Source organism: Heloderma suspectum, chromosome 9 (genome assembly GCF_057233095.1).
Source record: "Heloderma suspectum isolate Gila_16-S chromosome 9, 16-S_ref, whole genome shotgun sequence".
NCBI classification, from domain to species: Eukaryota; Metazoa; Chordata; class Lepidosauria; order Squamata; family Helodermatidae; genus Heloderma; species Heloderma suspectum.
In genome coordinates, this window is record NC_139466.1 from 4583588 (window position 1) to 4608520 (window position 24933).

A 24933-nucleotide genomic window follows, 5' to 3' on the forward strand; every position below is an offset into this window, starting at 1 on the left:
ATCTTTAACACCGTATGTGGCTTGGGGACAGGATTCTTTTCTCCCATATGAACCTGCCGATGTATTAAAATCTTTTACAGAGGTCCTCCTCCATGTGCCACTAACACCAGATGTGTGTGCAGTTGGGATGAGCAAGAGGGTCTTTCGTGTGGCTGTAGCAAGACTCTAGAACTCCCTACCTAGAGAGCTGAGCTCCATCCCGCTCCGACAGCCAGAACCAAATCTGGGAAGATCTTCCGTCTTACACAGGCATTCAGTCTGCCTAACCATTCATTTTAGCTGTCCTGGCATTTCAATCTTTGATGTTTTACACAATTTATTTATTCAAATGTATATCCCGCCTTTCCACTAAAAGTGCTGCTCAAGGCAGCTAATAAGAAAAATACAAAACTATAATTAAAACATATTAACGCATTCATTAAAAACACACCCATTAAAAAAGGGTTGCATTACTGCTGTTTCTGATTGCTTATTAACCTATTTAGCAAGCTCAGGCTTCAGGCATTGATCCTTACATAGCCAAAACGGCACCATCCATGCACAAGAGGGAGGAATCAGCAGCCTTGGGGGAACCCAACAGTTTGCACATATTGCCCTCTTCTTCCCGCAACCATCAGTAGGTATTCACTGTCCACTGAGCATGCTCAGTCCTTCCTGGGCTCTCTCTCCATATAGTTGGAGAGCATTAGGTTTGGGAAGGCTGAGTTAGGGTGTCAATAGCTGTCAGTACCTTTGTTTCTTTCTTACGTTTAAACAATGCAAGGGAAAGTACATGCTATTGTCTTTAAATATTTACAAGTTTTCCAGTACAAATGTCTATATCTTATAATATTTAAGGGCACAATCTTATGCATGTTTAGACAGAAAAAAAAACTCCTACAACTCCCAACATGCCCCAGCCAGCCATGCTGGCTGGGGCATGATGGGATTTGTAGGATGGTTTTCTATCTAAGTATGTGTAAGATTTCACCCCAAGTCACAGTAAGTGTGCTTTAATTGTTTTTCTTCAAATATTTCAAGTCAAAATTTTCAGGTATATTGGGAGCAAAAAAAAATAACATGGGGTACTTGTATTGATGGCTGTGTGCTACCTCCAGTACCAGAGGCAGTGAGCCAGTGTACTGTAGTGGTGAGAGTGACAGGCTGGGAGTTGGGAGATCCGGGTTGGCCATGGAAGCTCACTGGGTGACTTTGGGCCAGTCACAGACTCTCAGCCCAACCTACCTCACAGGGTTGTTGTTGTGAGGATAAAATGGAGAGGAGGAGGATAATGTCAGCCGCCTTGGGTTCCTTGCAAAAGGAAAAAAAGCGGGATATAAATGCAATAAATAAATAAATAAATAATGGTGCGCCAGTTGCTGGGGAACATGGGCAAGAGGGTGCTGTGGCACTCGTGTCCTGCTTGTGTGTTTCCCTTGAGCAGCTGGTTGGCCACCGTGTGAACAGAATGCTGGACTAGAGGGGCCCCTGGTCTGATCCAGCAGGGCTCTTCTTATGTTTTTATTTGATTAGTTTTGTTGTTTATTTTACTTGTATTTGGGAAACACACTAAATTAGATCACTCTCTAGTAATTTTCTGATGCAAGCTGAAAATTTTCTATGCAAACTGAAACGTTTCCAATGCAAAAGATCCTATGAAAATTAGCCAGAGCATTTTCCAATTCAATTTTTCCTGGAAGACCTTCACCACTGCCTGGAAGAGGGTACAGCTGATGGATGGGAAGCCTGAAAAGGACAATGCCGCACTGCAAGGGTTTTGTTCCAAGTCCCTCTTGTTATAACTTATTGTCCATTAGTCTCTGATTGTACTTTAGTGCTCTGTTGTGAGCCGCCTCAAACATTTCATTGGAAAGGAGGGATATAAACAATGTTCAATAAATGAAGTTCAAACAAAGCAAAAATGCTGAAGTGAGAGACCTCAGTAAATTGGTAAAAGCATCCTCCCAATAGTGTCCAAAGCAAAGCCACTTAATGGAAGTGCCCAGTCGAATAAAGAGTTCTTCCTACGGGAGGGAATAAATATAAGTAGCTGAAAGACTTGGATTCGTGTCAAACACTGCCTGTCTGGCACCCACTGCAGTCAGTCAATGGGGAGCAAGGATGAGTCTGAGAACTGAAGGTCACATTCAAGATGCTGTCGGCAGGATGAGTCTGCAAAAGAAGTGGTGAGAGGTGACACAAGGTCAGAAAAAGAGCCCACTCATTAGGCAGCCAAATCCCTCTTCGTTGCCCTGTAACTAATCCCTTTTCAGCCACACAAGCACATGGTCTGTGGATGTTAGCAAAATTCACGTCACACAGAGCTGGCATGGCCTGCCAGAAGGATCCTCTCCGACCCGGGTCACAAAACAATGCAGCCTGCACAAGGGTGACACAGTCAACCCCCACCTCTCCGGGAAGCCTTCCCTGTTCAAGAGGGAGGAGATCTGGCTGCAAGCGCTTCGGTGGGTAACCGGGGAAAATGGGTACACTTGTTTCCTGCTACGTGAACATGAAAGTCAGAGCTGTCTAATGCACGTTGATCATGACAACAGAGTTCTGAAATGCCAACTTGAGAAGAAGCAGCCTCTGAACAAGCACTCGTCGCACATTCTTGCAATTAGGATATTAGAAACAGATAGGTTTATTGCGGTGGTTTTTATGATACCACAAGACATCTTGCTCCCCTGGATGCGAAGATGTTCAGAACTGCAAAATTCGGTACATGTCAGGCAAGGTTTTGGAATCTAATTCTGAAGCAATTCGCTCTTCACACAGCACCATCATTCATGTACAGAATTGGTCACCACAAGATGTGGTAATGGCCACCAGCTTACATGGCGTTAAAACAGGTTTTAAAGAATTCCTGGAGGAAAACGGATTGACCAATGGCTACTAAGTCAGGGCCACAGCTAAGGGGAAGGGCCATAGCTCCGTGGCAGAGCCCCTGCTTTGCATGCAGAAGGTCCTGTGTGTTTGATCCCCAGAATCTCCAGGTAGGGCTAGGAAGAAATCCTGCCTGAAACCCCGAAGAGCTGCTGCTGCCAGTCAGTGTTGACAATACTGGGCTAGATGGACCAAGGGTCTTACTTGGTAGAAGACACCTTCCTATGTTTGGGCTTTTGGGGAGGGGCTGTGGCTCAGTGCCAGGGCACCTGCTCTGCATGCGGAAGGTCCCAAGTTCAATATCTGTCATCTCCAGGTAGGGTTGGAGAAACCCTTGCCAGAAACCCTGGAGAGCCATTGCTGCCAGTCAGTCTCAATAATACTGGGCTAGATGGACCAACCGTCTGACTCCGTAGAAGGCAGAGGGTTGTTGTAAGGGTTGTCACAGGGTTGTTGTAAGGATAAAGAGGGGTAACGCACACACACCATTCAGAGCTCAATGAAGGAAGGGTGGGGTTCAAATATGAATTAATAATATACTCCAATTTAACTCCTTTGTCCTGCTGTTACCGCCTGAATGGATATTCAAGTTCTGTGGAAACTTAATGACTCAAAGAGGGGATGTGGGGCAGAGGACAGGGGAACAATAGTAATAAATGTATCAGTTATGGCCCTTACGTATTTTCCTGAAGTCTTTCAAAAATACAGGAACCAATGGTGTCAGAGTTTGGTAATTGTCTCAAAATGGCGTTCATCCACTGGAGGGCAGATAGAGATTATACATGATGTCTGTGGCAAAAGGTTGCAACCTCTTCCTTTCCCCTCAATCAGAGGGAAAACACATTCCTGTTTTAAACTAAAGGAGCGATTATATTAAAGCAAACACTCCGTGGGGCTGATTAGACACTTGGAATATTTTCTTCATGAACATTCTGTACCTGGACACTTTTCCCCCTGAGGGAAGTTTACTTAATTTAAGGTAGACCTTTGGCAGTTCAGGAGAAATAAAAAACGCCTTTGTTCCTCAAGCTGGCTCTCCATGAAAAGATCTATCCTTTCCTGCCTGTGCCTGAGAAGTGTTCAAGAAAGATCTAATAGCAGCCAGGTGGAGTCGAACACATGGCTATGTGACAAAGAGTCAACTCCAGCCCGGGATGCATTCAACTAAGGCCAGAGAACAGGATTCGAGTCTTTGGCCACTTACGAGGCTTTCTGCCACGTGTCTGAGAGTGCACCTTCTCCCTCCTCTGCCTGGTCACGAGGTCATCAGATGAGGTGCTCCTGGTGGTTCTGCATGGACCTGAGGTCCGTCTGGACTCCACCTGAAATAGAGCCTTCTGTGTACTGGCTCCCTGTTTGTGTAACTCCCGGGCAACTGATGTCAGGCAGGTGCCAAGGTTGCTTTGTTTCGGCATCTGCTAAAGACACTTTTATTTAAACAAGCTTTTCCTGAATGACCAGCCATGGTTTCATTGGCAGAACTTGATTTTAAGTATTTTGATTCTATTTTCTCTACTGTTCGCTGCTCGGAAATATTTTTGAGATGCAGAGCATTTGATAAATTTTGTAAATACACACATAACACTACGGTTTCACCCTTGCTGCTGACAACATTACTGAGTTGTAGTCCTGCAGGGCTACATACTTTGTGGGGGCACCATGTACGCAGATCATGTAATAAAAGCAACCACCACCACAACTGCATTGCTGGTCTCTGGGGAACTGGATTGTACGATGACTGACACATGACAGGCAATTTAACAGGCTTCCAGATTAGAACTGCTTCTACAGTCCGACACACCTGTACTGAGCAAGTAGAGCAAAGGGAAAGGGAGAAAGCATTTCTAAATAGTAGGCAGTTACTTGGATTTCGCCTGCTCTATGTCACTTAGGTTTTCCGGGCGAGACAGCATCTCAGTTCAGCTCCAACGGAGTGCAGGAATTCCACGATTTATTAAATCACGTCAGTCATATTTCTGCATATGTGCTCAAACATACATAACATTCCCAAGCAATAAAACTAAACAAAATACTAAGCGATCATCCCAGAGTGCAGGACACAGAATAATGGGCTCAAGTTACAGGAAGCCAGATTCTGGCTGAACATCAGGAGAAACTTCCTGACTGTCACAACAATAGGACAATGGAACCAGTTACCTAGGGAGGTGGTGGGCTCTCCCACACTGGAGGCATGCAAGACGAAGCTGGACAGCCACCTGTCAGGGATGCTCTGACTTGGATTCCTGCATTGAGAAGGGGGTTGGACTCGATGGCCTTGTAGGCCCCTTCCAACCCTACTATTCTAAAAGCCTACAAATCCCCCTTTTAAAAACAAAAACAAAACCCAAAACAAGCAGCAGCATAATTCGACAGTATTAAAAACCAAAAACCTTTGAGACATGAAAAAAGCAAACAACCGAACGGCCTGTTAAAAACAAAAGTTTTAACACGATACCTTAAACATCAACAAAGAAGGCACATCATGGATGTGTTTGGAAAGGTTGTTCCAGAGAAGAGGTGCTACCACTGAAAAGGCCCCCTCTCTAGCTGGCTTAGTTGAGCTGCTATTCAGCATTCATTAGGATTCGCTTTGCAAAATGCTTACTTTTTATTTTTTTTACTGCAGCCTCACAGCCTGCTGGTGGCACAACCTGGCTTGGGGGAGATTGAGTAGCTGCACAATCCCTTTTGCCTGGTAGTGCTAGGAGCCCTCCGTCTGGAATCACCCCTCGATCTACTGGTCGATCTCTGGCTGATTAGCAAGGATTTCTGACTCCCAATTGTTTAATAACAGCAACAGTGAAAAGACTCCCCCCCCCCCCCAAAATGATACTGCTGAGATGAAGAACGCTTGCTGGAACCAGAAGTGGATTTTTGTGCAGAAAAACTGTGAGCTCCATTCAGTTTTTGTTACTCAAAACCAATTCCTGGGCTCAGAACTCTTTTGTTCTAATTGTACGTCTTTTGCACCTGGTCACGTAGCTCTAGTTGGTGGATCTCAAGGTTCTAGTAAAAACCAACAAGCCTGAAGTCTGCTCTCCCCTCTCCTTGGGCACTGGGGTTGTGCTGTAGAGGTGGAGAAAATTTTGCTTGGTGTGAAGAAAATGGACAATGAGACATTTTTCTCCCTCTCTCATACTAGGGCTCAGCCTGTGTCCTGATACTTGTGTATTTGTGTATTTTAACCAGAATGGGTCTAAATTACTGTAATAAAGAGTGTTTGTATAATACTAGGACTAGACTGGGTCATCCCATGAGCTGATTGCTGGGAAATTCAGGACAGATAAAAAGAAGGAATTTTTCACACAGCACAGGGTTAAACTATGGAATTCACTACCACAAGATGTGGTGACGGCTACCAATTTGGATGGCTTTAAAAGCAGACTGGACAAATTAATGGAAGAGAAGGCTATCAATGGCTACTAGTCCTGATGGCTCTATGCTACCTCCAGTATCAGGGGCAGTACGCCCATGTACATCAGTTGCTGGGGAACATGGGCAGGAGGGTGCTGTTGCACTCATGTCCTGCTTGTGGGCAGCTGGTTGGCCACTGTGTGAAGAGAATGCTGGACTAGATGGACCCCTGGTCTGATCCAGCAGGGCTCTTATGTTCTTATTTGCTACCAAATGATGCATTAAAAAGCTGGGGAAAGACCATAGCACAGCAGCAGAACACCTGCTTTGCATGCAGAAGGTCCCGGGTTCAATACCCAGCACATCTAGTTACAAGGGCCTTGGAAAAGGCCTTTTCTCTGCTGGAGACCCCAGAGAGCTGCCCCCAGTCAGTGGACCATATTGGATGGATGGACAAATAGTCAGTCCTGGGGTAAGGCAGCTGCCTCCATTGCCAACTCGCAGAAGAGCCCCACTGCACCGAAGTCAACTGCCCGTAAGTTCATCATGGGAAAGAAATGTCGATAAAGACTTGGCTGTAAGGGGAAAGCAACCCAGCTCTAAAACACACCAGCTTGAAGAAAACAATTGCCGGACAATGGGGACTTAGCAGAACAAAAATGGCCAACATTACGGCTGTTTTTAAGGCTTAATAAACAAGCCCTGGGAAGCAAGCTGTCCTAGGCAGCGGTTCCAGGAGGGCGGCAGCCAGTTGGAAAACAGAATTTCCATCCTTGCAGGAAATGCCACGATTTCGACATTTGTTTATGACCTGAATAGTAATGAAAGGCCAAGTGATCTAAACCATTAGCAGGACAAGAAAGAAAGGCAGGAAAAAAAATAGAGCAAAGCCTCTGTAGACATCAAGCAGGGGCCTGGGCGAGCTCCTTGCCTGCCCCACACAGGAGGGACAGCAGCTCAGCGGCACAGCTCCTGCTTTGCATGCGGAATACCTCGGGTTCAATTCCCGGCATCACCAGTTAAAAAAGGTCAGTTAGCAAGTGAGTGGAGACATGCAGCCAGTCAGAACAGACAATACCCATTGACAACTTTTCTGATCCGATATAAAGCAGCTTCCAATGTCCCCCACCCCATCTAAGTTGAGAACATTTGTTCCATCCCTCCCACCTCCCCTGAAACAGGGTTGAGGAACCTCTTCCAACCCAGGGACCAATTCAATTTTGGAGACATTCTTGGGGGATGTTTTCCAGTGGTGGGAAGTAGCTAAGTCTTAGGAGAGGCATTTCAAGCATTTAAAATGGGGGGAAAACATGCAAAGACCACCAAATGATTGGTGGTCAAAAGAATGAGGGAGGGGCTGGGGAAGGGGCATGGTCATCTGGGGAACGCTGGAGGGCCACATTGGGACCCCAAATGGGCCAGATTTGGCTCACAGGGCTGAGGTTCAACACGCCTGCTTCAAGACAATTGCCTGGCTAGTTATGTGTGGGGCAGACTAGCAATTGCGGGACAATAAACCCTGCAGACTTATTTGCATTGTTGAGGTAACTGTCACTCTTGGCCTTTGAAAGACATTAGCTGCCCTAGAAATAGCCTTTTAAAAAATGCATGGAAACAACTGAAGTTGTGCACAGCTTTTACAGATAAGATGGTTTCTTTGCTCTCCTGTGAATATTCCTGCATCTCTAACGGTGCAGCCAAGACTCATCTGGATGGTGCCTTAGCAAAAAGTCTTGATACAGTTGCTCCCAGCCTCCAATTCAATATCATTATCTACTTTAATTACATGTCCCAGAGTTTCTATAGGAAACCCGATTATTGTACAAAATCTTGGGAGTTGAAAGGCAACCTCAGCAGTGATATACTGACCTATTTTTAAATTTTGCATTCTTGAACGTTCAACATTGCACCTCCCTATTAATTACATTTTTTAAAAAGTTTGTGACTAGGACTTTAATCCTTATCTGGGCGAGTCATGCAAGACTTTTCTCTATGAAAAGTGATCAGAAACCAACTACCCTCCTGTTGGTCCTCAATTCCTGCATCAACAACCCCCCTGGCCACTCCTGGTGCCTGCTGCTTCTCAAGTCGCCATCGTCTCTCCACTCTGGGCCACCACTTCTATTTCTTTGTTGCATCTACATCCCGCCTTTCCTCCAAGGCAGGATACATGAGCCTCCTCCTCTCCATTTTATCCTCACAACTATCCTGTGGAGTAGGTTAGGCTGAGAGTCAGTGACTGGCCCAAAGTCACCCAGTGAGCTTCATGGCCAAGGGACATTAGAACCCAGGTCTCCCCCGTCCCAATCCAACACTCCAACCACTATACCACACCGGCTCACTTCAAAAGCACCAGCTTTTAAAGATCTTGGCATATTACTGCTACATGTAGCTAAATTAACATTTGTTCTATACTTGCTAAGTGAACTGACAATTAAGCATTTCACTGCTGGTTTGAAGAAGATCAAAGCAGTCCGACGTTATTAATTTTGGAAATTTTGTTGCCATTTTCCTGGTACAAATTAGGAAAAACAGGGGTTTCTTTGGAACTTGCCAAAGCACATTTGAATGTGAGTATGAGATGGGGGGGGGGGATGAGTGAGTGAGTCCAAGGGAGACGATATTTGGTCAGGTTTAAATCAAAACATGCAGCTACAGCCCTGTTAAAAGATGCCTCATCAAAACAGAGGGTTTGGTTTCTTGTGAATTGCATTATTACAGGATGTAAGGTTTTAGGGGTGAGGGAGCCACATAAAAAATAAGAAAACTGGGACAATGTTGTGGAAAATGGTCATGCAGGGCTTTACAAAGGGAGGCGGGGAGAGTTCTCCTTTGACCCTAGTATTTTTCTATCAGCTCATTCCGTTATCTCTTCCTCCCTGAAATGCAGATCTCTCATTATCAGATAAAAGCTAAACATTTGTTTTGCACGGGGCTCTACGGAAAGGGCGGCTTATGACACTACTGGGGCATGCAAAAATAATAGGAAAAAGCCCCTCTCTCTGTATGCTGGAAAGCGCCTCACTGGACAGGATCTTGGAAAATGTATCTTGAATCGGATTCCTGGCTAAGATAGACAAGGCAGCATTGCTCAAGGACTCAGTGTTAAAGGGACAGTCTGCCTTTTAAAGGGGTGTCCCTTACCTTGGGACAGTGGTTTTCAAACTTCCTCACTTCTGGGAACCTTCTCCCACACTGACTCATAAGAACATAAGAAGAGCCCTGCTGGATCAGACCAAGGGTCCATCTAATCCAGCATTCTGTTCACACAGTGGCTAACCAGCTGCTGACAGGGAACTCACAAGCAGGGCATGAGCGCAACAGCACCTGCCCGCCCATGTTCCCCAGCAACTGGTGTACATAGGCTCACTGCCTTTGGTACTGGAGGTAGCCCATAGCCATCAGGACTAGTAGCCATTGATAGCCTTTTCCTCCATGAATTTGCCCAACCCCCTTTTAAAGCCATCCACATTGGTGGCCATCACTACACCCTGTGGTAGCGAATTCCACAGTTTAACTATGCGCTGTGTGAAGAAGGACTTCCTTTTACCTGTCTTGAATCTCCCATCAATCAGCTTCATAGGATGACCCTGGGTTCTAGTATTAGGAAGGAGGGAGAAAAAATGAACTTGAGCACACTCCGGGAGAGAGTGGAGGACAGGAAGGCCTGGCGGGCTATGGTCCATGGGGTCACGAAGGGTCGGACACGACTTAACGACTGAACAAGAATAAGGGAGAAAAATGTCTCCCTACGCACATTCTCCACACCATGGCATAATTTTGTAGACCTCTATCAAAGGTACCCACCTTTTTTCCAAGCTAAACAAGTCCAGCTCTTGTAACCTTCTCTCACAGGGAAGATACTCCAGCCCCTTGATCATTTGAGTTGCCCTTTTCTGCATTTTTCCAGCTCTACAATACCCCCTTTTAGGTGTGGTGACCAGACCTGGACACAGTATTCCAAGTGTGGTCGCACCATAGAGTTGTATAACGGCAGTATGATACTGGCAGTTTTATACTCATTTATGGAGGAATCTCTCCAGATCCTCAGCACGTTGCAAAAGATTCTGGGTCATGCTATTCAGGTGTATCTATAGCACAAAGGTGGATCATGATTTATAAATGTTAAAGCGGAAAGGTCCCTGCCCCAATGGGTTTACAGTCTAAATATTTGACAGAGGAAGGGCACAGAACCTCCGGCAGCGGCGGCAGCAGGGGGAGGGGATCTAGCCCTCCAGGTTTTTCCAGAAGGCCACCCCCCCTTTTGCCCAGCCACTGATCAGTGGGTGGGATCATGGCTTTTGTGCAGTCCCCCCGCACCCCCAAATCTGAAAGGCTGAAATGCCTCCCCCAACGCTCAGCTACTGGCAGTAAGGGCTTTAAGTTAAAACATGCTAGTATTTTTTGTCTCCACTCTTTTGCCTTCAGCCATGCCCACCACTGGAACGGGGCCCCCAAGAGCTGCTCAGAAACTGAATTTGGCCCCCAGGCTTAAGAAATTTCTGCCCCCCTGCTCTAGGCTGCACTCTTAGTTCATTGGTCTGGTGCCACCGGCAGGGCCTATTAGACTTCCCTGTAGTTGTGCTTGGATGGACAGTGCAACCCAGTATATACCCCAAACTCACCTATAGTTGGACATGGGGCGGGGGGGGATTGGTAATGGTGGACAAGTCCCCGTTCAGATAGGCTTGTCCATCATTCCTGATTTTCTCTCTGAAACGGTTATAAAGAACATCAGGGTTCTTTGAAATGCAGTTGCAAAACCTTGGACTATGGACATAACAATTTTACTGACCATAACAGCCATCCGTTATTTCGACACAGGAGATAACAGATGTCTCTTATTTCATCTGCCAGAGCTCTGAATGCTCATTATTATATTTAAATTCTGATCTTGCAATCCTGACACACACACCCCCCACCATAAAAAGAGGTGGTGTCTTTTCTGCTGCGGTATTCACACTCCGTATGTAAGTTTCAGGCCGTAAAAATAAATAGATGGGGCAAGACGATAACATCTTGGTACCAAAGAGAAGGATACTTGTTCCTGAACAATTTCTTCAGTATACTCAACACAATTTGTTCTTATGCAACGACTGCCTTGTACAGCTGCCAAGGTCACCCAGACCTCACTCGATCTGCTGCAGAAGTCACGGCTACACAAGTTTTAACTTGTAGACACAGCTACACAGATATATTTTCCATGCATTTTCTCCAGTCTGAATCCCCAGCCATAAGGAATCCCTGTTCACTGCAGGCCGTCTCTTCATGCTGTGCTGTGCTATCAGTAGCAGTTTCGTGAAGGGTTAGGGAGGGATCTCATGACATTTGAAGCCTTAAAACAGTCTAGATCAGCATTCCCCAATGCAGCAGACTGGGTCTGATGGGCAATGTACTCCAACACAACCGCAGGGGACTAGTTTGGGGAAGGTTGAACTAGGTAGGGAGAGAGACACTCAACCTTTAACCCGTTTTTCCTCTCCTTATGATACTATCCTTGTGAATTTTCTCCCTGCAAGGGAAAAGATACATGTCCTGGGAGAAAACCAACTTGAGGGTGATGCAATTTTGTGAGGGTTAAGCACTCCCTTCCTACCTGCCCTCCCTTCACTCCAGATTACAGCTTCCGGAATCTGCTTTTCACTTTTAAAGAACGGTGGGGGGAGTTACACAGAATGTATCCTTTGGCCCAGAACTGTTACAGAGAGACATGGTACATCTAACATTGCAAATAACGTGTCTGCTTGTAAATTCTACTCAGCCATGCCTTATGCACATAGCACATTCTATAGTTTAATTGTGCATCACGCTGACCTGATGGAGCGCCTCTCCAGACATGAACCTACGTATACACCAAGCTCAGCATCTAAGGTCCTCCTCCAGCTGCCTCCTCCAACAGAGGCTCGGAAGGCGGCAACAAGGGAGAGGGCCTTCTCGGTGGTGGCCCCCAATTATGAAATGATCTACCCAAGGAGGCCCGCCTGGTGCCAACACTCTTTTCTTTGTCACTCTTCTCTTTTCTCAGACATTTGGCAGTATTTAATGAGTTTTAAATAGGTCCTGTATAGTTGTCTTATGGCTATGGTGATTGCTTGAAGTTATTTTTAGATATGTTATCTCTGTGTGTACTGTCTGTGTGTTTTTATGTACATGCTTTTAAAACTTTGTATACTGTGTTTTAATGGTTTTTAATCTTCGTAAATCATCCAGAGAGCTTTGGCTATGGGGTGGTGTAGAAATGTAAATAATAATAGGAACAACAACAGCAGCTACACATGAGTGTTAATATAGTATCAACAGTATGCTAGGTGCTGAAAAGAGCAGACATGTTGCTGCCTGCACCCAGTGGCCACTACAGTCACTAGGTAACACTTCCCCAACCTGGTGCCCTCTGGACATGTTGGACAGCAACCCCCATCATTCCCAGACTGGGGATAATAGGGCTTGCAGTCCAACACATCTGGAGGGCACTAGGTGAAGGAAGACTGCAATAGGCAAAATCTTGGAAATTGCCAATTTGGAAGGGAACCAAACTGAACATCTGGCTCACAGAAAGTCAGCCAGCGCAACTTTAAGCAGCGCAAACCAGTGCGATTACTTGGGGCTCCCCAGTCCTGTCCAAAAGCCCACTTCTTCTTGCTGGAGCAGCGGGAGAACTGCCTGGCTGGATTAGGCCAAAGGCCATCTAAGGCCAGAAACCTGCCTTGAGGCACCCACAAGCAGGTCACACGAGTCATCAAAACAGAAGCTGCTGGATACTGCATCAGGCCGTTGCTCCATCTAGCCCGGTGCTATGTATCCACCTGGGAACAGATTTCCACGGTTTCTGGAGGGGGCTGTCGGTCTTCCCCATCACTTCCTACCTGATCTGGAGAGAACAGGGATTGAACCCGGACCTTCTGCCGGCAAAGCAAATGCTCTACCATTCAGCTACGCCCCCCTTAGCATTTATTCTGCTCCTGAGCTGCAGAGCTGCTTTCAGCTGAGTGGTACCCGTGATCCATCCAGCCCAGAACCGTCCACTTTAACTGGCAGCTGCTCTACCAAGATCCTTTTACCTGGAGGTGCCAAAGACAGTCCGCCTTCTCCAATATGAGACTGCTTGGGGTTTAAGATCTCCAGGGGAGGCCCGCCTCTCGGTACCAACACCACCAGAGGCACATTCGGTGGGGATGCAAGACAGGGCCTTCTCGGTGGGCACTCCCAGGCTCTGGAAATCCCTGCTGAGGGAGGCTCGGTTGGCTCCCTCTCTGCTGAACTTCAGCCAGCCGGCAAAGATCTTTTTATTCAAACAGGCCTTTGGCATGTAAGCTGGGTTGCCGAAGGAAATTTTAACTGGTTGGCTGCTGTTTATTGATCTCTTTATTGTTGCGTTTTCGTTTTTTATGTCTTTGTATTTAGGTTATGTTTTAATTCAGAATTTGTTTTTAATCTGTATTTTATCATTAGTCACTTTGAGTGCCATTTTTTTGGCAGAAAGGCAGCATATAAATTGAATGATTGACTGAATGAAAAGGACTGAACATGGCTCCTTTGGTATGGCATGCATGCGCTCTACCCCTCAGCTATGGCTTCCTCCTGAACATGATCAAGGGTGCCGCGCCCACCTAGCAAAGGCCAGAAGCAGCCTTGAACTGCTGGTGATCTTATAAACGACAGATTCCCAGCGCAGCCAGACTACAGTTTACAATGACCATCCCTGTTTCTGAAGAAGGAGGTTCCACTGAGCTGCGTCATCATTCTTGTCGAGTCTCTCCTCTGTGGATCTGTGTCATCCTTTATGTTTTATTTGTTTAAAAGTCATCTCTTTTTAATGTCAATCTGCCTAATGCTGGAAGCAACGGCTCTCTGAAATGGAGGGACGTTTGCCAGTTTTGATTCTCTCCCAGATGTCAAGAGAATCAAAAATCATACAGTCCTTCCTCTTTAAAAAAGGCCTTTGGTGCCCAATTTTGACACTGGGCCTTATTTCTTCTCCTTGTTTGCTATTTCGGTTAGCCTGTTTTGTTTAGAGGATGTTTTGTATTTTTAATCTGATTTGATCTGCCTGCTATGATTTGTTGAGATGGAACCTGCCTTCAGCTCCTGTTGCTGGGCTAATCAAGCAGAAGATAAATAGTAACATACATCCATACATAAATATATGAATACGTGCCTTGTATTAAAACTGTTTTCAAACAGAGCAAAATAATAATTGGAAGGAGGAAGGGTAAAGCAAGTCAGTTGTAATTTGGCCATGAAACAGTAAGAAGTATGTACTGATATTTAATATAGCGCCCACAGCACACTGGATGTGTGCAGAACACAGACATCTCCTGGGAGCAGTATCACATCTACATTATGAATGTACTTTTATTATTTTATTTCAGGATTCCTACCCTGTCTTTTTATTCCAGTCAGGAGTGCTCAAGGAGACTTACACCATTTTTAAACCAATACAATTTTTTAAAAACTGTATTTGCAGGGTGGCCCAATAAGCTATGTTCTCTGGGAAACTTAAAGAACCTTAAAAGAATAAAATACAGTATTAAAATGCAGTAACAAAACAGTAAAGAAGCAGCATAAAAATTGTTCTTTCCAGCAGAGGAAGAAATAAAACTAATAACGAAGATAAAACAATACAAACACCGATCATAAATTCAGTAGCCCAGACTGGAAAAAAGCACACATTTTCTGAAAATCCTGGGTGAATAAAAAGGTCTCCATCTGACGCCAAAAAAGACCATAAAGAGAGGTAGCACCAGGCAAACCTCTCAGGAAAGGCTGTTCCACTGCCAGGGTGCCACCACCAAGGAGGTCCTCTCCCTAGCCACCCCCGCCCCACTTCATTAGGCAGGGGCACCTGGAACCAGGCCTCCTATGAGGGTCTTAAAGGATTGGGTAAGCATATATAGGTGAAGATGAACTTGAGCACACTCCGGGAGACAGCAGAGGACAGGAAGGCCTGGTGTGCTATGGTCCATGGGGTCACAAAGAGTCGGACACGACTTAACGACTGAACAACAACAAATATAGGTGAAGGCAGTTTCGGGGGTAACCTGTTCCCAAAGCTGGTAAGGGCATTAAAAGGTAAAACCAGCACTTGACATTGAGCCTGGAAATATTGCTTTGTCAACTGCACTGGCTTCCAGAATATCGTCAAAATACCTATTACCAGCTAATCTTGCCGTGCTTATTCTGAAACAACTGGAGTTTTGGGAGCTTTTTAAAAGGCAGCCTCCAGTACAATGCATTGCAACAGTCCGAATTACACTAAAATTGTAAGAATCCAATAAAAACACACACTAAGAAATCGAGATGCAATTTTAGATATGCTATTCTATTATTATCGGATATAAAAGGGCTCATTTAACAATATTGCCCAGTAGGATATCCTGAAATCAAAGTTTCTAATTGGTGGAATATTCAAAGCATGTATATGATCTCAGCAGGCCTCAAAATAACCTTGTGCAGAATGTCAGACTCTTATGCCCATACTGCAGACAGGCAAGATCGAGACAGGGAGGGTGCCTCACTTATTACCATTTAATGAGTTTAAGGCACAAGAGAGATGTGAACTGGAGATTTCCTGCTTCATGCTCAGTCGCTCGCTTAGCCAGGATGCTATCCGAGCTCCAACTTAAAAGTTGCATCCAAACAGCAGCTGTGAAGGGGTGGAACAGATCCACCTCATTCCCCTGACACCGACATGCGCCACCAACCTAGACCAGGGCTCAACTTGGGCCTTGCTCTCCACACCACATGCATCAGCATGAGGCGTATGACCAAGTTGGAACACGGGGACCCATAGCAAAAGATGCACTGCCATAGCGCATAAGACCATCCTGCTTTTTCCCATGCGTAAAAATCCCCCAGTGAAGAGGGTGGGAGATCTATCTGATGTATCTTTAATATGTTATCTATCTTAAATCCTTCTGGCCCAGAACGGCAATCACAGCAGCCGACTATCATTAAATAACTGAGAGCCAGTGTGGTATAGTGGTTAGAGTGTTGGGCTGGGGCTCGGGAGACATGGGTTCTAGATCTATCTGATCTATCTTAAATATGTTATCTATCTTAAATCCTTCTGGCCCAGATGGGCCCTCACAGCAGGCGACTATCATTAAATAACTGAGAGCCAGTGTGGTGTAGTAGTTAGAGTGTTGGGCTGGGGCTAGGGTGAGGTAGGTTCTAGTCCCCACTTGGCCATGAAGCTCACTGGGTGACTTTGGGCCAGTACTGGCTCATCTTCAGGGAGAAGGACCATGTAAGCTGCTTTGGGGACCTTGCAAGAGGAAAAAAGACAGGAAAAAATAACTAAACAAAAACAAAAAATAAAATACAAAGATAATAATAACAACAGAAAGCTGAAACTGAAACCACTAAAAGGCTTGACAGCAGGGAAACAGAAACTCAACCCAGATTAAAGGGCTGACAAAATAAAATTGTTTCAGCGGCTGTCCAAGATGGCTTTCAAGGAAGAGGCTATTTGGGCTTCCAGGGGGAAGGGTTTTAACAATCTGGGTGCCACAACTGGAAAGCCACTGTCCCGCATCCTGGCTGGACAAGTCCCCGAAAGCATCAAGGAAAGGATGCCAACGAATAACGTACCGTGCAGGCAAGTTCAGGTGGGAGAAGAAGGGTCTTTAAACGACCTAGTCCCAAATCATTCAGACAACAGGGGGAGGGGAACCCTCAAAAGAATCTCTAACCAGATCAAATGGGCCACAAGAATCATAGTATGTTCAATTATAAATCATTCCGGGCTTTATAGCTCCAAATTGGGCCCAGAAACAAGGGCAGCCGGTGGGTAAACAGGGCGGTCATTTCAGCGGGGGTGGGGGTGGGGTTCCACAGAAAGGAGAGAAAAACTACCCTAAACTGTGAGGAAGGTCCTAGCCCTCTCCCAGGGCCTTCTGGGACAAGAACAGCATCTAACAGCCCTGAAGAGCTCTCCCGCCACCCACACAACAAGCCAACAAGCTTTTTCAAAGAGCAGCACTGAATCTCTTCCAGCCGGAGGGCCAAATTTTATTTTGGAGAAAACCCCAGGGGCCACATTCCAGGGCTGGGCTGGGCTAAGGCACCAGGATATGGTAGCTTAACGCTCCTCCTGCCAGTGGCTGAGCCATAGCAGAGGCACTGCAAACTTTTAGAACAGGAGAAAAACAGCACAAAAGGAAGGAAATACCCAATGATTGACGGTTGAAGGGGTGTGGACAGGGAAAAGGGGTGTGGCCCCCTGGGGAATCCCGGAGGACCAGAAAAGGGCGCCAGGCAGGCCAGGTTTGGCCTTGGGACCTGAGGGTCCCCAGCCCTGTTTTCAACGACACATAGTGGAAATAATCAAAGCTGAGCAGCTTCAACCAGTTTGGAGGGGACATTCCCCCCTCAAAGTGTCTTCTCACCCCTAGTACAGGCTGAACAACACCAGAATAATGATCCAAAGCGCAAACCGCAGACAGCCTTCTGACCACCTTTACATTTTCCACCAGCTGAAGTTTCCTGACACTTTTCAACGGCAGCCCCACATCGTGCGCATTACAGAAATGTGCAGCCCAGACATTCCTGAGGTATCAGGTGGGTGGAAAGCTATCTTTCCAACTGCGAGGGGTGAGACTCAACACTGAGAAAAATCCAGGCGCCGGGGGAACCGTCGGCATAAATAGCAGGCCTGGCACAGCGCCCTGGAATGGGGGCGTTTGAGGGCTACTCGGTGAGGTCATGGATTTCCAATTAGAATTAGAATGTTCCCTTTCTCACACGCATGCAGAATTATTTTTTAAACCCCATGTATTCTGCACAGCCAGCTCTTCCTCCATATGAGTTTTGCTCTCTTTGGACGAAACCTGACGTGCAGAAGTCAGCGGCAACTTGGTCAAGTCAACAGGGCTGCCACGTCGGTTGTACCCTGCAGCTGGGTTCTGCAGACCGCTGCCTGGTCGAGACCTGACCTCAATCTTTTACCGAGAGCTTGATCCTTATGGGCACTAAGGGCAGGGAACACACACTGCCTCCTGTTAGTGTACCCATCTCTCCTTCCTCCAATTGCCCCATCACCCAGACACATTTCCGATCAGTCGGAACACCAACCCTGCCAATGGACTAACAGCTCCCTAAGAATACAGTTTTGACAGTTCTTGAAATATATATGCATCTGTCCAAATTCAGTTAGGGAAAGACAATGTAAGCTTTCCAGAGAGACTGAATCTTACTGCAAATGTATTGCCACCACACAGACCCAGCGTGGAGACGCATATTTTCTACTACAAAGTCATGCACAAATATCCCAGTGGCTTCCTCTGCTCCGCTTTCTATACAGGAAGCAGCTCCTCTATCTATGGAGAAAGGTTGCCAACTGACCAGGGAAAACACAACCTGGCCTGCTCTTCTGCCTTTAATTGCAGCTTCATTTGCAGAAATCAGCAGGCGGAACTTCCCATAGCACGGTGATAAGCACAGTCATCTGCTAACGTCTGCAGATTATGGAACCGAAGCGAAGTTGGCAACCCTGTTTTTGAGGAACAGGAGAGCTGGTTCACACAAGTGAGTGGAATGCTTATTTTATCTATGTGGGAGGTTAAATATATTTGAGGAGAAGTCTGGCACTGTTCCATTAAGACATGATGACGAAATGGAACCTCGGGTTCAAGGCAGTCTATCTCTGAATACCAAATGCAACAGCAGGGGAGGGTGCTACTGTCTTCCTGCCCTGTTGTGGGTTTCCCAAGAAAGCTTCCTGGTTACTGTGTGAAGCAGCGGAGGCTCTGATGTGTTAGTGGGGTGGTGAATCTGCTCCGGGTTTCAGCCAGAACCAGTCAGAACTCTAAAGGAGCTCTCCAGGGTGCTCTGCACCTTGGAGAGCTCCTTTAGAGTTCTGACTGAAACCCAGAGCAGATTGACTACCCCACTGACACTGAAGCCAACAACCTCCACGGATGGGAAACAAGATGCAGGACTAAATGGGTCCACCTTGGTCTCAACCAGTAGGGCTCTTCTTATGTTCTTATCTTTTCAGTGCATGGGATCACATCAAGGAGACATGAACCAGGCTGTACACAAGACACAAAAAGCCCAAAGCAAAGGGGTAGACAAAAAGAATGTTTTATTCAATGAAAGGAAAAGGTTCCAATGCGTTTCGGACCATATGCAGGTCCCTCTTCAGGGAAATTTAGCAGAATGCAACAAGTGTTTGCTCTTCAGATATCTTCTGAGAGATATGAATGATCGTACATAAGTTTTTATATTTTGAGCCTCTGTTTTGTTAGGTTTTGTAGTTTTTTTAATCTCTCTGTATGGTGATGGGCAATTGTACTTTTGAGGTGTTGAACACAGGGAATATTTAAAGTCTGTAAATTTTATTTATTTATTTATTTATTTATTTCATTTCTATACCGCCCAATAGCCGAAGCTCTCTGGGCAGTTCACAAAAATTAAAACCAAACAACACACAATAAAACAATTTAAAATATATAGAACATTAAAACCACAATATAACAATACAACCACAATAAAACCTAGCAGCAGTACAGGAGTTTAAAATACAGATTTAAAACAGCAAAGATGAAAATTTAGAAAGCTAAAATGCTAAAATGCCTGGGAAAATAAAAAGGTCTTCACCTGGCGCTGAAAGGAATACAATGTAGGCGCCAGGCGAACCTCACTAGGGAGCTCATTCCAGAGCCGGGGTGCCACAGCAGAAAAAGCCCTCCTTCTAGTAGCCACCCGCCTCACTTCCTTTGGCAGGGGCTCACGGAGAAGGGCCGCTGATGAGGATCTTAAGGTCCGGGCAGGCACATATGAGAGGAGGCGATCCTTCAGGTAACCTGGCCCCAGGCCGTTAAGGGCTTTGAATGTTAACACCAGCACTTTGAATCGGGCCGGGAAATGGACTGGCAGCCAGTGCAGCTGGAAAAGTACTGGCGTAATATGAGCTCGCAGGCCAGTCCCTGTTAACAATCTTGCTGCCCTATTTTGGACCGGCTGAAGTTTCCGGACCGTTTTCAAAGGCAGCCCCACGTATAATGCATTGCAGTAATCCAGACGAGAAGTTATCAGAGCATGGATAACTGTAGCTAGGCTATCTCTGTCCAGATAAGGGCGTAGTTGGTATACCAGCCTAAGCTGATAAAAAGTGCTCCGTGCCACTGAGTTCACCTGTGCCTCAAGTGACAGTTCTGGATCCAAGAGCACCCCCAAACTACGAACCTGATCCTTTAGGGGGAGTGCAACCCCCTCCAGAACAGGTTGAATATCACCTAGCCGGGCAGACGAACCACCCACTAACAGTACCTCTGTCTTGTCTGGATTGAGTTTCAGTTTATTAGCCCTCATCCAGTCCATTACCGTGCCCAGGCACTGATTCAGAACAGCCACTGCCTCACCTGGTTTTGATGAGAAAGAGGTAGAGCTGGGTGTCATCTGCATATTGATGGCACCTCAGCCCACACCTCTGGATAACCTCCCCCAGCGGTTTCATGTAGATGTTAAACAGCATGGGGGATAAAATAGAGCCCTGTGGAACCCCATGGCACAATTGCCATGGCACAGAGCAGTAATCCCCCAGCACCACCTTCTGAAATCGGCCATCCAAGTAGGAGCGGAACCACTGTAGTGCATTGCCTCCAACTCCCAACCCAGACAACCTATCCAGAAGGATACCATGGTCGATGGTATTGAAAGCCGCTGAGAGGTCCAGGAGAATCAACAGGGTCGCACTCCCCCTGTCCCTCTCCCGGCAGAGGTCATCCCACAGGGCAACCAAGGCAGTTTCTGTCCCAAAACCAGGCCTGAAGCCCGACTGAAATGGATCTAGATAATCCATTTCATTCAACAGTGCCTGGAGCTGTCCTACAACCACTAGGGATGGCGGAGAATTTCTCCCCGAAACTTCGGGGGGCCGAGCGCCAACGTGTTCGGCCCCCCGAACAAGTTTCGGGGAGAAATTCTCCGCCCCCCCTGCCCCCCGCCCCCCCCCCCGGGACGGGACTTACCTTTCCCGAATGTCCCTCCCGGCGGCGGGTCCGGCCGGCGGTTCGTCGGGTCTTCGTTCGGGGCGGGAGCGGCAGCCGGTCTTTCGACCGGCTGCCGCCGCCGCCATTCCAATAAAAGAAAAAAAAAAAACAACGCCCCCGTGATAGGCTACGTGACGATTAACGTAGCCTATCACGGCTAGATTTGCAAAGTCAGCCGTGATAGGCTATGTAAATCGTCACGTAGCCTATCACGGGTGACTTAAAAAAAAAAAAAAAGCGCGTACGGATAATGGCGGCCCCCATAGGGAGCCGCCATTCACGTTCCTTATTTGGTCGCTGTAGTCTACGTAAAGTTTACGTAGACTACAGCGAAAATAAGGGCAACGCTATTTGCGTTGCCCTTATTTTCGCCGTAGTCTACGTAAAGATTTACGTAGACTACAGCGACCAAATAAGGAACGCAAATGGCGGCTCCCTATGGGGGCCGCCATTTGCGTACGCGCTTTTTTTTTTTTTAAGTCACCCGTGATAGGCTACGTGATGATTTACGTAGCCTATCACGGCTGACTTTGCAGATCTAGCCGTGATAGGCTACATTAATCGTCACGTAGCCTATCACGGGAGCATTTTTTTTTTTAAACTTTTAATTCCGCGGCCGGGCGAGGCGAGGCGCCTCCTCCCCGGCCTGAATTTCGGCCGGGCGAGGCGGGAAGCCTCCCCCCCGGCCTGAATTTCGGCCGGGCGAGACGGGAAGCCTCCCCCCCCGGCCGGAACTTCACGGGGAAAGCAGTGAAGCGCCTCCCCCCCACCGTGAAAAGCTGCGAGACCAGGTAAGTGACTTTCGTGCACCCCTAACAACCACCCGCTCAAGCACCTTGCCCAGGAAGGGGATGTTGGCCACTGGCCTATAATTGTTAACATCCTCTGGGTCCAGGTTAGGCTTTTTCAGGAGTGGTCTAATTACCGCCTCTTTTAAAGCGGCAGGCACCACTCCCTCTCTCAAGGAGGAATTTACAACCTCCTGGACCCAGCCGGACAACCCCTCCTTGTTTGATTTAATAAGCCATGAAGGGCAAGGGTCAAGCACACAAGTGGTCGATCGGATTTGGCCAAGCACCTTGTCCGCATCCTCAGGCCTCAGTAACTGAAACTCATCCAATAAAACTGGACCAGACGGTGCTCTGAACGCCTCTACCGATGGAGCTGCATTAATGGTGGTGTCCAATTCATGACGAATCTGAGCGACTTTATCCTCAAAGTGCTGTGCAAACTTGTCACAGCGTGCTACCGAGGGTTCCACCGTCTCTCTCCCTGGTCCAGAATGTAACAGGCCATGAACCACTCGGAAAAGCTCCGCTGGACGACACTGAGAAGATGCAATGCTGGTGGAAAAGAACTGTCTCTTTGCCACCCTCACCGCCACAGAGTAGGCTTGATAGTGGGCTCTTACCTGTGTTCGGTCAGATTCAGCACGAGTTTTCCTCCACCTGCGTCCTAGCCGTCTCCCCTCTTGCTTCATTGCCCTCAGCTCAGGTGTATACCAAGGAGCTGGCCGGGCTCTGCTCAGAGGGAGAGGGCGCTTGGGCGCGATCGTGTCAACTGCCCGAGTCATCTCTGCATTCCACAGAGCGACCTGGGCTTCGACAGGAGCACCAGCTATACCAGCAGGAAAATCCCCCAGAGCCCTCTGGAATCCATCGGAATCCATTAATCTCTGGGGGTGGACCATTTTAATAGGTCCCCCACCCTTGCAGAGGGAGAAAGCTGCCAGGAGTCTAAACCTCAGCAGGAAGTGATCTGACCATGACAAAGGGACAGATGTTAATTCCTCCACTTTCAGATCACCATCCTCCTGCCCAGTCGAGAAAACCAGATCAAGCGTGTGTACTTTTATATGCATTGGGCCGATGACATGTTGGGACAGCCCCATGGTTCTCATGGCGGCCATAAAGTCCTGAGCCGCCCCGGATACAGCGGCCTCGGCATGGAAGTTGAGATCCCCCAGAACCATCATCCTAGGGGTCCCATAAATGTTGTGTATTGTTCTTTAGATTTCCCTGGAGGACCGGCATGTGGTCCGAAACGCACTGGAAGCTTTTTCTTTCCTTGAATAAAACATCCTTTTTGTCTACGCTGTTGCTTTTGGCTTTGGGGCATTCCTTGTGGGGTACCCCTTTTTGTTGGCTTTGTACACAAGATACAGCCTGCAGAAGCCATTTATTATTTTAAATAAGTGATGTTAAACCTCAGGCTTCCAAGCTAAATCTGCCCTGCCTGGGATTCGAATCTGGCCCTTCCAGGTTTCCCAGAAGGCCCCTCCCCCTTCCACCAATCATTTGGTGGTTTCATAGCTTTTGCGCATACTCCCCCTGCATTCTCAACAGTTGAAAAGCCCCTCCTAAGGCTTAGATACGAGCAGTAAGAGCTTTAGGGTGCAATCCTATGCATGTTTAGACAGAGAAAAGGCCTACAAATCTGAGTTGTAGGCCTTTTCTCTGTCTAAACATGCATAGGATTGCACCCCTAAGCTCAAATATGCTCGTCATTTTGGCCATGCCTCATTTTGCCTTTGTGGGAATGCGGCCCCAGAGAACTTCTCTGAAACTGAATTCAGCCCAGGGGCTAAAAGAGGTTCCACACCCATTTAGAAATATTTTTAACTCTCCTTTCTGAAATTGGTCAAGGAGATTTAATTCCTTGAAATATTTATAGTATTTTGTCTTAAATCCTTCTTCTCCTATGTCTTTTATTACATACCACACACCGTGCCCGGGTCATAGTGATCTATCAAGCCACTCACAGAATCAGAAGCTGACCCCATTTGCCCTGACCAAAGAAACGGTTTCGATTTCTTACGAAGCATTTGATCTGTCTTAATGTCCAAGGTGAGAAGCCAGGATCTCGTTAATTGCAAGCAGAGATGATGAATGTAGAAATCACAATTCTCCTGGTGGATCTGGAGCTCAACCGAATTTTGTGAGTGCGCAAAGGCTGACTGAGGTCTCAAAACTCAAACACCACATCACAAAGCTAATGTTTGTCAGCTAACATATCCCATGGGGATCCTTACTTAAAAGTCTTCACAATTTATGATGTTGCAGAGGTAACGTTAACTGTTGTGTTGAAATCTATTTGTCTGCAGTCCAGGACGCGGAGTACCGGACAGTGAAATGAAGTTTGATACTGCCTTATGCTGCCCTGTATAATTCAGTTGACGCTTTCAGAAACGCTACCTTGAAGGACAGCCTGAAAACTATAGTAGGGATGTTGCAAACGCACCTGAGGGGCGGTAGCCCAGTGAGGCAGAGCCTTTCCTTTGCATGCAGACGGTCCCAGGTTCCATCACAGGCATTTCCAGGTAGGGCAGGAAAAATTCCTGCCTGAAACTCTGGAGAGGTGCTGCAGACAATACTGGGCTAGATGGACCCATGGTCTAAACTCAGTATAAGGCAGCTTCTTCTGTTCCTAGCTTCCTATGGTCGTGATCCACAGCCACGAAACTGACGGCCACATGGGCCTGGAAGCTGCCCATCCACAGTTAGAACCGGTACAGCAAACTGAGCAGGTCACAGTCTTCTCCACTATGGTGAGATGCACTGTGTTTCTATTTAAATTATAGTCATTACTTCCAAATTTGCATTCATTCATACAAATTAGCACATGCAAATAGGTGTCTTCTTTTTCGGTGATGTGTTTCTGGCAATGCATAACCCGCCATGCGAGCATGGAGAGGCTAGAAGGCACTTTTAGCGCTACGTGA

At 46.9% G+C, this 24933-nt stretch overlaps 1 protein-coding gene across 3 annotated transcripts in view; it reads right to left on the reverse strand.

The window, feature by feature from the left end:
- MBNL3 (muscleblind like splicing regulator 3) overlaps window positions 1–24933 on the reverse strand; it is a 132755-nt gene that overhangs the window by 93888 nt on the left and 13934 nt on the right. The window contains exon 2 of one of the 3 annotated variants that reach the window (XM_084813580.1): window positions 1918–2151. The exons of the other annotated variants lie outside the window; for them this stretch is intronic. The gene's annotated coding sequence lies outside the window, so the exon portion shown is untranslated. The remainder of the gene's footprint in view (window positions 1–1917; window positions 2152–24933) is intronic. 3 annotated transcript variants of the gene reach the window in all.